This window comes from Nicotiana tabacum, chromosome 3, assembly GCF_000715075.1.
Source record: "Nicotiana tabacum cultivar K326 chromosome 3, ASM71507v2, whole genome shotgun sequence".
Lineage (NCBI taxonomy): Eukaryota > Viridiplantae > Streptophyta > Magnoliopsida > Solanales > Solanaceae > Nicotiana > Nicotiana tabacum.
This window is the reverse complement of record NC_134082.1, coordinates 108,422,179-108,435,066: the sequence shown is the minus strand read 5'-3', so window position 1 is coordinate 108,435,066 and position 12,888 is coordinate 108,422,179.

The window sequence follows — 12,888 nt, the reverse complement described above, 5'->3', positions numbered from 1 at the left end:
ACTAACATTGTCTCGCATCGACTGCTTACCGATCCCGCCAGACCGTCGGTCAAGTAAAAACCAAAAAATTCAAGCTCGATTAGAGTTTGAGGATAAATGAGGAAGTAACCAATCAGATAGAGGCGAATGTGGTAAGGGTCACCAATTATCCCAGCTGGTTGGCAAATATCATCCCAGTACCCAAGAAAGACGAGAATATCAGGATATGCATGGATTATCGTGATCTCAATAAAGCTAGTCCAAAGGACGACTTCCCTTTACCAAATATCCACATCCTCATCGACAATTGTGCGAAGCATGAACTGTAGTCGTTCATAGATTGTTTCGCTGGATACCACCTGATCTTGATGCACGAGGAAGATGCAAAAAGATAGCCTTCACCATACCTTGGGGATTTTACTGCTATAGAGTCATGCTGTTTGGTCTCAAGAGCACCGATGCCACTTACTTGAGGGCCATGGCAACACTTTTTCAAGACATGATTCACAAGGAGATTGCCGTATATGTGGATGATGTCATCATCAAGTTTTAGAAGAGTTCAGAACATTTAAATGATTTGAAGAAATTTTTCTAGCGCCGTGGAGGTACAACTTGAAATTGAACCCAGCAAAATGTGCGTTTGGATTCCTTGCTGGAAAATTGTTAGGCTTCATCGTATGCAGAAAAAGGATAGAAATAGACCCATAAAAAATCAAGGCCATGCAGGAATTGCCACCACCCAAGAGTAAGAAAGATGTGATGAGTTTCCTGGGTATATTGAATTACATCAATCATTTCATAGCCCAGTCCATGGTAATCTGTGAAGCCATTTTCAAGCAGCTGAAAAAGGATGTTGCCACAAAATGGACAGAAGAGTGTCAAAAAGCCTTCAACAGAAATAATGAGTATTTGTCAAATCCACCAGTGTTGGTTCCCCCCGAGCTCGGGAAGCCATTGTTACTATATTTGTCAGTTTGGGATAATGCCTTCGGATGTGTGTTAGGACAGCATGACAAAACTCGGAGAAAGGAGCAGGCCATCTAGTGCTTAAGTAAGAAGTTCATACCATGTGAGGCCAAATACACTTTGATAAAATGCACTTGTTGTGCTCTGACTTGGATCACCCAAAAACAAAGGCCTTACATGTCAGCATATACTACGATCTGATATCTTGGCTCGACCTGCTCAAGTACATCATTCAGAAGCCAATGCCTACCGGAAAGCTAGCTAAATGACAAATTCTCCTCAGCAAATTTGACATTGTGTACGTAACTCAGAAGGCTATCAAGGGGCAAGCTTTAGCCGACCACCTTGCAGAGAATCCAGTGGATGGGGATTACGAGCCACTCATTATGTATTTTTCTGACGAAGAGGTATTATTCATCGGAGAAGATACTGCTGAGTAATACCCTGGATGGAGGATATTTTTCGGTGGAGCAACAAACTTCAAAGGAGTCGAATTGGGGCAGTCCTAATATCGGAGTCCGAACAACACTATCCAGCAACGGCAAAGGTAAAATTCCCTCGCACCAATAATATGGCTGAATATAAAGCATGCGTCCTTGGGATCAGAATGGCAGTCGACATGAACGTCAATGAACTTTTGGTTATAGGGGATTCCGATCTATTGATACACCAAGTCCAAGGGGAGTGTTCTACCAAAAATGTCAAGATCCTTTCGTATCTACACTGCGTAAAAGAGTTATGCAAGAAGTTCATGAATATTGAGTTCAAGCACCTTCCCAAGATTCAAAACGAGTTTTCCGACACCGTTGCAACTCTATCATCCATGATTCAATATCCAAAAAAGAACAACATCGACCCTATCGATGTAGAGATAAGGGATCAACATGCCTATTGATTTTATGTAGATGAAGAGCCAGATGGTAAACCATGGTACCACGACATCAAGAGATTCCTCAAAACTAGAGAGTACCAGAAAAATGCTACGAATAGTCAGAAGCGAGCCCTCAGGAGACTGGCGAATCACCTTTTCCTTAATGGGGAAGTCCTTTACAATAGGACCCCAGACATGGGTTTGTTGAGATATGTAGATGCCGCTAAGGCGACCAAGTTATTAGAAGAAATACATACAAGAACGTGCAGACCCCATATGAACGGTTTCACATTGCTAAGAAGATCTTGAGAGCCAGATACTTTTGGATGACTATGGAAAGTGATAGTATCCACTACATACAGAAGTGTCACCAGTGTCAGATCCATAAGGATTTCATCCGGGTTCAGCATAATGAGTTGAATGTGATGGGTCACCCTGGTCGTTCGCCGCTTGGGGCATGGATGTGATTGGATCTGTAGAGCCTGCTGCATTAAATGGGAGCCGCTACATCTTGGTAGCTATCTACTACTTCACTAAATAGGTCGAAGCATCCACCTATAAGGCAGTCGCAAAGAAAGTAGTGGCAAATTTCATCTGAAACAACATCATCTGCCGATTTGGGATTCCTGAGTCAATCATCACTGACAATGATGCTAACCTCAATAGCGACCTCATGAGAGAGATCTGTGAGAAGTTCATAATCGTCCACTGCAACTCCACAGCCTACATACTACAAATGAATGGGGCAGTCGAGGTAGCCAACAAGAATATCAAGAGAATTCTATGAAAGATAGTGGACAATCACATGCAATGGCATGAGTAACTATCATTAGCCTTATTGGGTTATTGGACCACTATGATAACGTCCACTAGGGCAACACCGTACATGTTAGTATACGATACCGAAGTTGTGATACCCACAGAGGTCAAGATAACATCTTTTAGAGCCAATCAAGAGGCCAAGTTGGACGATGAAACTCATGCTTATCGACGAGAAGAGAATGGATGTAGTATGTCATGGTCAGCTATATCAGAACAGGATGGCCAGTGCATGTAACAAAAGGGTAAATCCTCTCCAGTTCACACTTGGGCAATTAGTTCTGAAGAAAAGCTTTCACCACCAGGAAGAAGCCAAAGGAAAATCCATATCAAATTGGCAAGGTCCTTACGTGGTTCACCGAGTGTTGTCCGGCGGAGCTCTAATCTTGGCAAAAATAGAGGGAAGAATCAACACGAATCCCATCAAATTAGACGCAATCAAGAGATATTATGTTTGAAAACAAATAGAGTTAGGTTTTGCTATATCAAAACTACGTTCAAACTAACTTCCCATAGAGGGATACGCAGGCAACCCACGTAGGGTTCAGTTTTTCTTCCTCCTTTCTTTTGTATTAATAACAATTATTCTAAGCTCGAATTCTTAACCCTGAACCAGTGGTTCTGGGTCATGTTCTCCCCAGCAGAGTCGTCAGAGCTGTCACACCTCCTTTTTACGCACCCGCGAGGGTGCAGGGGAGTTTTTTCCAATTAAAGGACAATCGAAACGGGATTGGTTTATTTATTTCAGAGTCGCCACTTGGGAGATTTAGGGTGTCCCAAGTCACCAATTTTAATCCCGAATCGAGGAAAAGAATGACTCTATATTATAGTCTGCGTACCAGAAATCCGGATAAGGAATTCTGTTAACCCGGGAGAAGGTGTTAGGCATTCCCGAGTTCCGTGGTTCTAGCACGATCGCTCAACTGTTATATTTGGCTTGATTATCTGATTTCGTACATGTTAAACCTATGTGCAAGTTTTAAACTCTTGACCGCTTTTATTATTATTTTTTACGAGAATTGCAACGTCGTGAAAATATATCTCGAACCACGTTACATCAATGCACCCGTGGCTATTGACATATCTCGACTCCGTTGAGATTTAGATTTGGGTCACATAAATGTGCACCCGAATTAAGAAAAATAAATTATTAAGACGTGCCTAAAGCAACTAACGTATTGTTATTTTGGGGAAGGCCGTAAAATTCGCTAAACGGCCTGTCCCGAATTCTAAGTGTTTTAATATATATACATTTAGAGGGCCCCGCAGCTTATACATTTTTTGTTTGTCGAGGCTCATCTCATTTTATTATTAAAAGGAATTTACAACGTCATGGAAATGCATCTCAGACCACGTCACAGTCAATGTACCCGTGATTAGAGACACATTTCGATTTCATTGAGATTTGGATTTGGGTCACATAAATGTGCACCCGAGTTTAGGGAGATAACATTATTAAAGGCGCGCCTAAAGCAACTAGCGCATTATTATTATTTTTTGGTAGGGCCGTGAAATTTGCTAAACGGCCCGTCCCGGAATCTAAGTATTTAATACATATATTTTGTGAGGGCCCCGCAATTTGTCTCTTTTATTTGGCGAGGCTCGTCTCATTTTTTATTTATTTTTTTATTTTATTTTTAAAGGATGCCGTTTTTATGCCTTTAACCATACTAAACCTTACAGCTTCTTTACAACTAAAATCTCATAACTTGTTGGAAGTTTAATAAAAAGAGTTTTAGCGAATGAGTGTTTCGGGAGTAGTAACAACATATACTAATAATAATTTTTTTTTCCGAATGAACTAAGCGAAGGAAAGGACGAACAAATTAACGTCAAACTTGTGTCATAAAACAACTAGTCCAACTTAATTGAATGACATCGAATAAACAAGAATCACATAACGCAAAATGAGCAAAAATGCGTACGATGAAAACATAAGCAGAAAATTATCATATCAATTTATATATTGCATCTTCGAACATTTAACGTAAAGTTTCTTTATCTAATACATCGAGGTTTACTAACCTGAATAAACAGAAACGCATAGAGCCATGGACCAAACCTCAACATCGACTTCAACGTACAACCTCGACGCGCCGGACCTCGACGAACAAAGACGACCTCAACGGACTGCACAACGACAGTGAAAGAACAGCGATAACATGGCTGATTGGTTGTCGTGTTTTGGACAGAACAACTGAAGCAGTGGTGGTGGGTCGTTTGGCTTGAGGAAGGAGCAACTACGGTGGTTTCACGTAGGTGGGGAAGTTCGGAGGTGGTAACGACGATGGTGAATGTTCGGAGGAGCTGGGCGTCGTTTGTGGTGGCGTTCAGACGTGAGGCATGCGGGACAGTGACGATGATGGAGTTGGGTCAGCTGGGGCGTCACTGGGTGGGTAACAATGGTGGTTTGTTGATGGTGGTGACAGAGGAAGCAGAAGCAGCTGCGACGGTGTTGTTTATGGTGGTGGAAGGTTCTGCTTGGTGTAGGGTTTTGCTAGGGTTTCTTGAGGGAAGGAGGAAGAAGATGAATGTGAAGCAGCAGCAGCAGCTGTCGCAGCTGCTCGAAGGGGGGTCCGGCGGTTCAGGCGTCGGGGGGAGCTGGTCGGAGGTGGTTTGGGAGGAGACGAGGTTTCGACTTGTTTTTCGGGGTAGGGTTCTAGGTCGTGAGGGAGTGGTCGTTTTTGGACGTGGAGGGGCATAGGGTTTTTGTTTTACTTTCTTCAGGAAGAAGAAGCATGAACAGTGCTTCTTCTTTCAAAATCTGTCCGTTTTCAATTTTTTCAAAAAGTCCTCCTGGTCAAATGTGTTTTGACCGTGCATTTGTAATGGTTTTGCCCAGAAAAATGAGCCCCACGCGTGGTGGGGTTCGGGACTTGTGTTCCCCACGCGTGGTGGGGTTCCCCGTGTACGGGATTCCGTCCGTGTTCCCCACGTGTGTCCCCTCATGTGTGGTGGACTCGGATTATTATGGGCTAGGTCCGAAATTAGGCCTAAAAGCGGGTAAATTGAACCCGAATATTATTCTTTTGCCCGGACCCGATTAAGAACACAACGTTGTTCGACTAACCCTATGTAAACAAAATAACTACAAAAATAAGACTAATATTTAAACAAAGCTATATATTTTTAATATATTTTTCAAGATTTAAAATAGCTACAAAATATTAATAAAACAATTTTTTTTGTAATTTTCGTTTTATATAAAGATAAAATATAAAGTAACATTTTTGTATTTTTTCAAAATTTAAAATGACTACAAAACATTAATAGAACTATATTTTTGGTTAATTTTTGAAATTATATAAAGTACAAAAATAAAGTGCAATTTTTGTATTTTTTCAAGTTTATGAGAAATACATAAACTAAAATTTGTATATATATTTTTGTAATTTTTCTTTTTGCAACGAAATAAAGTAAAAATAGTTAAAATAGGCATATTAGACCTAAATTACATATTTATGCTAAAAAATGTGAAAATCCTCGGGGAGGGTCAAAAATCCGGTGTCTACAATGTCTTTTGTAATTGAACTATGTTCTGACCTGGTTCCATTTGGATATGTAGACAGTCTGAGTCAGACTCAGCCATTTCGTTCTTAGTCTCATCATTTTGCATCTATTGTAATTGAACTACATCTAGATCTGGTTCTATTTGGATATGTAGGCTGCCTGAGTCAGGCTCGATCATCTTCATCATATTTTTATCAGCATCCACGAACTACGTTCAGACCTGATTCCATTTTGGATAAGCAGGCTGTCACGCCCCAAACCTGTGGGGTGGCTGGCTGGCACTCGGTGCCTAACTGGCCCGAGCAAACCACTTTGTAACTAATCTTGTTTTTTTCAAACTATCATGGGCCAGCCTGACCACAATTCATAATGTACAACTGTAAGTGGGCAACACCGTATCACTGAACAGTAAATATTTAAACATTAATACATATGGTCCGTCAAGACCTCTGATGTACCGTACAAAATGAACCTCTATCTACAAAACCTGTAAGATTATTTGACATCAAATGGGACTGGGTACCGACCTACCCATAAGTCTGAAGCAAAATTCTGACACGATGGCTCATAGACTCGATTGTACTCCAAATGAGGTGGAGCCTTACCGATCCTTCGCTGAATACTAACCTCTTATACTATGAGGGTTTGTCAAATTGATTAATTATACCTACAAGCATGAATTCATGTCCACAACAAAACGATGTCGGTACGAATAATGTACCGAGTATGTAAGGCATGTAAATCAATATATAAAGGACATGAAAGAAACATGGAGTACATGACTCAACCTGTAAGTCTGGATAACTCTGTATATCATTTAATACTTATAGTGTCATGCATATACGTATGAATGTCATGTCGTGCATAGGATGTTACATCTCGCGTTTTCATACATTAAAAGTTTCGTCTTCAGTTAATCAACGTAGACTCGGGGATAAGATTATTTTGATATTAACATATTTATGCTATTTATAACAAGTAATAAGAAAGTTTCATGAAGGATAAAGGGTATACAAATTAAAGAAAATGAATTTCGTTGAAGGTGGACGATTTGGGATAAAATACGGGTTGAGTGATAATACCCGATATTTATGAACTAGTACCATACAAGATACCATATGATCATGATAATATGATGTATAAAGTATATTAAAAATAAGTAGAATTTTAAGTAAATTGAGGCAATTTTTAAATTATACGGGTAATTGGATAATTACCAGAAAACGGGACAATACCCAATTAACTAATAAGTGGATAAAAATTAATAAATTACACCCCCCAAAAAACGTGGCAAAAAGCCACAAAATTAAGAAATAACTCTTAGTCATTTTATGATGAGGTGGCTAACTAAGGTTAATAAGAATTTATTAATAGAATGCCTCTTGTTCAAAACTAAGAGAATGATTCTTGTTTTTCATTTTCATTTTGGACAAAAATTCAGAATGTCCATTAGTCATAAACAAGAATTATATACCATTTTCCTAGTTCCAAATGCTTCAAAGAGCAGAAGCTTAATTCGTTCAAATTGCTTCAAAGAACAGAAGCTTAATTCCATCCAAATTTTTGCGGTTCCAAATTCAATTCCAACGGGAATTGAATCGTAGCAACATAAAATTTTGCGGTTCTAAAAGAGTACGGTACAATCTTCGCCAAGAATATTATATGGAGTTTTTCCTACTCCCGGTATGTTAAGGCTATCCCTTCTTTCTTTTTGGCATGGTCCAATTATATAGAAGAAATGAGCAAATACACAGTATTCATAAAAGACTTTGTTCATAGAAATACTAGGGGTTTCTGTGTGCTTGATTCCCCATGTGATATATTATTAAATCTTCTATTCATGGGTCTCAGAATAATTCGCAATTGAAAAAATTTATCCGAAAGGAATATTGAGATTATTACATATTTTAAATGCATTTCATTCATTTATATAAGTACATTGACCCACGACCTGATGACGTTATATACGCGTATATATATATATACACATATATATGGGATGATCGAAAAAGGTAACGACGTTATATACGCACCACCACCTGATTAGTTGGTATATGTTGATGTTGTCCACAGTTGTCGAGATGATATGATGGGATCCCCTCAGTGGCTTGATGATGTTATGTACACATATACCCATGCATGACACAACGTTTATATACACGTGCATAACATTATAAATGTTTCAGAATTTACAAAGTTATTCAGATTTACAGATGGATTTCTTTATTCCATGTTTCATTTATGCCTTTTACGTACAGATTTTCATGCCTTACATACTCAGTACATTATTCCTACTGACGCCCTTTTTCACGGGGCTTGCGCTTCATGCCCGTAGGTGCAGGTACGAAGCTATCAGTTCCTCTTCGTAGGATCCTTGATTAGCGAGACTTGGCGTGCTCGACTTGATCCGGAGCTGCTTTTGATTTTGGTATGATATGTTTGTATATATATGGGTATGACGTGGCTCAGTCCCATATTTGTACAGTTGTATTACTATTAGAGGTCAGTGGACAGTTATGTATAGTTGGATAGTATATGGCCTTGCCGGCTTTCAGTTTGGGTATATAGTTGTCTATCACGGCTTTATCGGCTCCCCCACTGTAATCCACACGTATACGCATATATGTCTTTTGGATAGGTTTCCTTCATGTATGTTATTCTCATAATTCAGAAGATGTTAACCAGGTTTATAACTTAGACGCATGCTTAGAGGTGTTCGACAGGTAGGGCCCGGGCACCCGTCGTGGCCCTTCGGTTTGGGTTGTGACAAAGGTGGTATCTCAGTAGTTCTGTCCTAGGGTTGTCTACAGACCGTGTCTAGTAGAGTCTTTTTTATGGGTGTGTTGTGCACCACACTTATAGACAGGAGGCTACAGGACATATAGGATGTTATCCTCTCTTCTTATCTTAGATCGTGCAATATAAGGATTCATGTTCCTAACGATATGTTATATTTTCAGCGATGCCTCCATAGAGTATGGCTGCTCAGAAGGGAAAGTCCGTGGCTGGTGAGACTACTAGTCGAGCGCCACTCGTTACCAGGGCTCAAGGAGTGTCTCATAGTAAGATTCCATCTTAGGCTTCACATACCCCGCCCTTTCCAGAAGAGTTCCGAGGGGAACCAGCTCTAACGCCCACCCTTGTACGTCTAGATCCACAGCCAGAGCGAGAAATTGAGTTTGCCATTGATCTACTACCAGGTACTCATCCAATATCTATTCCTCCCTATAGAATGGCCCATGTAGAGCTGAAAGAGTTAAATGAACAACTAAGGGACTTGCTTGAAAAAGGTTTTATCAGACCTAGTACGCCACTGTGGGGAACACCTGTGTTATTTGTGAGAAATAAAGATGGTTCCTTACGGATATGTATTGATTATAGGCAGTTGAATAAGGTGATGATCAAGAATAAGTACACGCTCTCGAGGATTGATGATTTATTTGATCAGTTGCAAGGTGCCAAGTGTTTTTCAAAGATAGACTTGAGGTCCGGGTACCATCAAGTAAGGGTTAAGGAGGAATAAATTCCGAAGATAGCATTCAGGACCAGATACGGGCACTTTGAGTTTCATGTTATGTCGTTCCGTTTGACCACTGCCCCATCATTATTCATGGATTGGATGAACCGTGTGTTCCGGCCCTTTTTGGATCTATTCATAATTGTATTGATTGATAATATATTGGTGTATTCTCGTTCAGAGGCTGAACATGCAGATCATTTGCGTACTATGCTCAGAACTCTACAAAAAAGGAAGTTGTATGCAAAATTCTCTAAATGTGAATTATGGAAAAACCGTGTAGCTTTCCTTGGGCATATCATATTAGGTGCATACGGGTGGATACACAAAAGATTGAGGCAGTAAAGACTTGGCCTAGACCCACAACACCGACGGAGGTTCGTAGCTTTCTTGGTTTGGCAGACTATTAAAGGAGATTTGTAGAGAGATTTTCTTCCCTTTCAGCACCTTTGACAAAGTTGACTTAGAAAGGAGCAAAATTTCAATGGGCTGATGCTTGCAAATGGAGTTTCCAGGCATTGAAGGATTGATTAACTTCACCACCGGTTCTAACGCTCCTAGAAGGGACCGATGGTTATGTTATCTATTGTAACGCTTCAGGCACTGGATTGGGTTGTGTCCTGATGCAACATAGGAAATTAATTGCGTATGCTTCAAGTTAGTTAAGGAAGCATGAGCGGAATTATTCGACCCATGACCTTGAGTTAGCTGCGGTTGTCCATGCACCTAAGATAATGGCAACATTATTTATATGATGTTCATGTTGATGTATTCACAGATCATAAAAGCCTGCAATATATCTTCAAGCAAAAAGAGTTGAATTTGCGATAGAGGCGATGGATTGAGCTATTAAAAGATTATGATGTTAACATTCTCTACCATCCATGGAAAGCTAATGCTATAGCAAACGCCTTAAATTGCTGATCTATGGGTAGCTTAGCACGTCTAGAGGCTGAAAAAAGGCAATTAACTAGAGAGATTCATCAACTGGCTTGTTTGGGGGTTCAGTTAGTAGACTCTAGCAATGGAGAAGTTGTGCTCCAGAATACTGCAAAATCATCTCTTATAGCTGAAGTAAAGGAGAGGCATTATGATGACTCGGAGTTGGTCAAGTTGAGAGAGAAAGTTCCGCAACATAAGAAGATGTTGTTAGAACTCAAGGGAGACGAGGTTCTCTGATATAGGGGTCATTTATGTCACGACCCAAACTGGAGGGCCATGACTAGAACCCGACCATACTTACCGAGAACCAATGTACATTTCATCTAACCTTCATTATTATCTTTTAGGGCTAACGAGATCAATATAAATGGTAGACCTGGATCATGCACAACCAACAATAAAATATGACGGCATGAACATACATAGCAGGGGATGACCAGACAATCAAGAAACTACATATAAGGTATGAGCTACCACGCTACCATGAAAGACTATATAACAAAAACCAGCTGACAAGACATACCAAACTATACATGAGTCGACACTTGTCTATGAGCCTCTAAATGAACATAAGTGCAGCAACATAGCCGGAACAGGGCCCCGACATACCCATAATGTCTATAACAAAAATGCATACCAAGACCAAGGCAAGTCCAGAGAAGGGATCTCGCTAATCACTGCTGAACTGGACAGCCTACTGTGGTGGGGGAGCTACACCTACCTGTCTATCAGGACCTGCAGCACGACATGCAACATCCACAAATAAAAGGACGTCAGTACAAATAAAGTACTGAGTATGTAAGGCAGGGAACCATAAATACGATCAGTAATATAAGCAAGGATAGAGAATATACAACTTGTAACATCTTAGTACCTCTGAGGGCTACTGACATGAAATGCATGATACATATGTATAAATACATAAACCTTTAAAACATTCGCCTCTTTGGGCATCATCATCATCATATCGTACCCGGCCATAATAGGATTGATAAAAACGTACCCGACCATCATAAGGCTCGGTAGAATCGTACCCAACCACGTGGAGCTTGGTAAAATCCAACTGATCAGTGGTTGCACAATAGGTTCCGTACCCGGCCAACTATAGCGTGGCTCGGTAGAGTAAAATAGATACATATATATAATGCATGCTCGACTCATGGAATCACATTCTAAACCTTTTGGAGTGACGTAAGGTCAGTATTCTCTGTACACGTTATTAGGACTAACTCTTCACTATGAACTTTATAAGAATCAGGAAGTACCAACAACATTGATAACATAAGAATAAGAGAAGAAACATTAACATCAATCATTCCATAAGAGGGAAAACAATGTAAGTACTGCTAGCTTCTAAGAGTAGAGTATCTTGGAAGCTCGTTCATTACATTATGTACAATCGGAGTCTTGCAAAAGAAGGAAAGGGATAGCCTCACATACCTTGTATATACTGCCCCAATCTCAAGCTATGCAATTGTCAAAACTCCTTAGTCTACAATAAGAGAAACGATACTATCATTATCATTTAAGCGTCATAACTATTATGTATCGACCACAACCTATTTTACGATGAAACGGACAGCACCTCCCCCATATATATAACTTCACACCATTCAAAACAGTCACCAAACAGCCCAAACAACATCAATAATAAACATATTGAGCCTCCCAAAATAGTCCACGCACAGCCTAATCACTCCATACATACGACGACCACCGTAGTCGTGTCAAACGACCCGGAAATGTTACGAATAACTATCATCCCATAACCCTACATATATGGTGTTTCTCCACACCCTTCCTCCTCCAAAACTCCACAAAACAGTAGTAAAATACGCAGCCCAACAGCAACGCAAAACAGTCCACAAAACAATAACATTACTACCAAGCCTTTCGATATATATTTCACAAGTTCTAGCTTCAATGGCTTAGCCGAAACTTGGATAATCTTAAATACATATAGATTAAGAGGTTCATTACCTTTATACAGAAAGAAAAACTCCAATTTTACCTTAAATTTCCATGAAATATCCCTCCAATGCTGCCACAACAACAAAAAAGCGAAACTAGCGATCAATTAGTGTTTTTCGTCACTAGAATCACTTTAGAAGGCTTGAAATCACCTAGGATTGATATTAATAACATGAGGGAGTATTTACAGAACATAAAACCTTTAAAACAACCTACCACACGAGCTAGAACGACACAAAAATGAGCAACAACAAGAAGAACAAGAGACTTACTAGCGCCACGGAATTCCCGACACTTGATTTGTGTTGTTTGC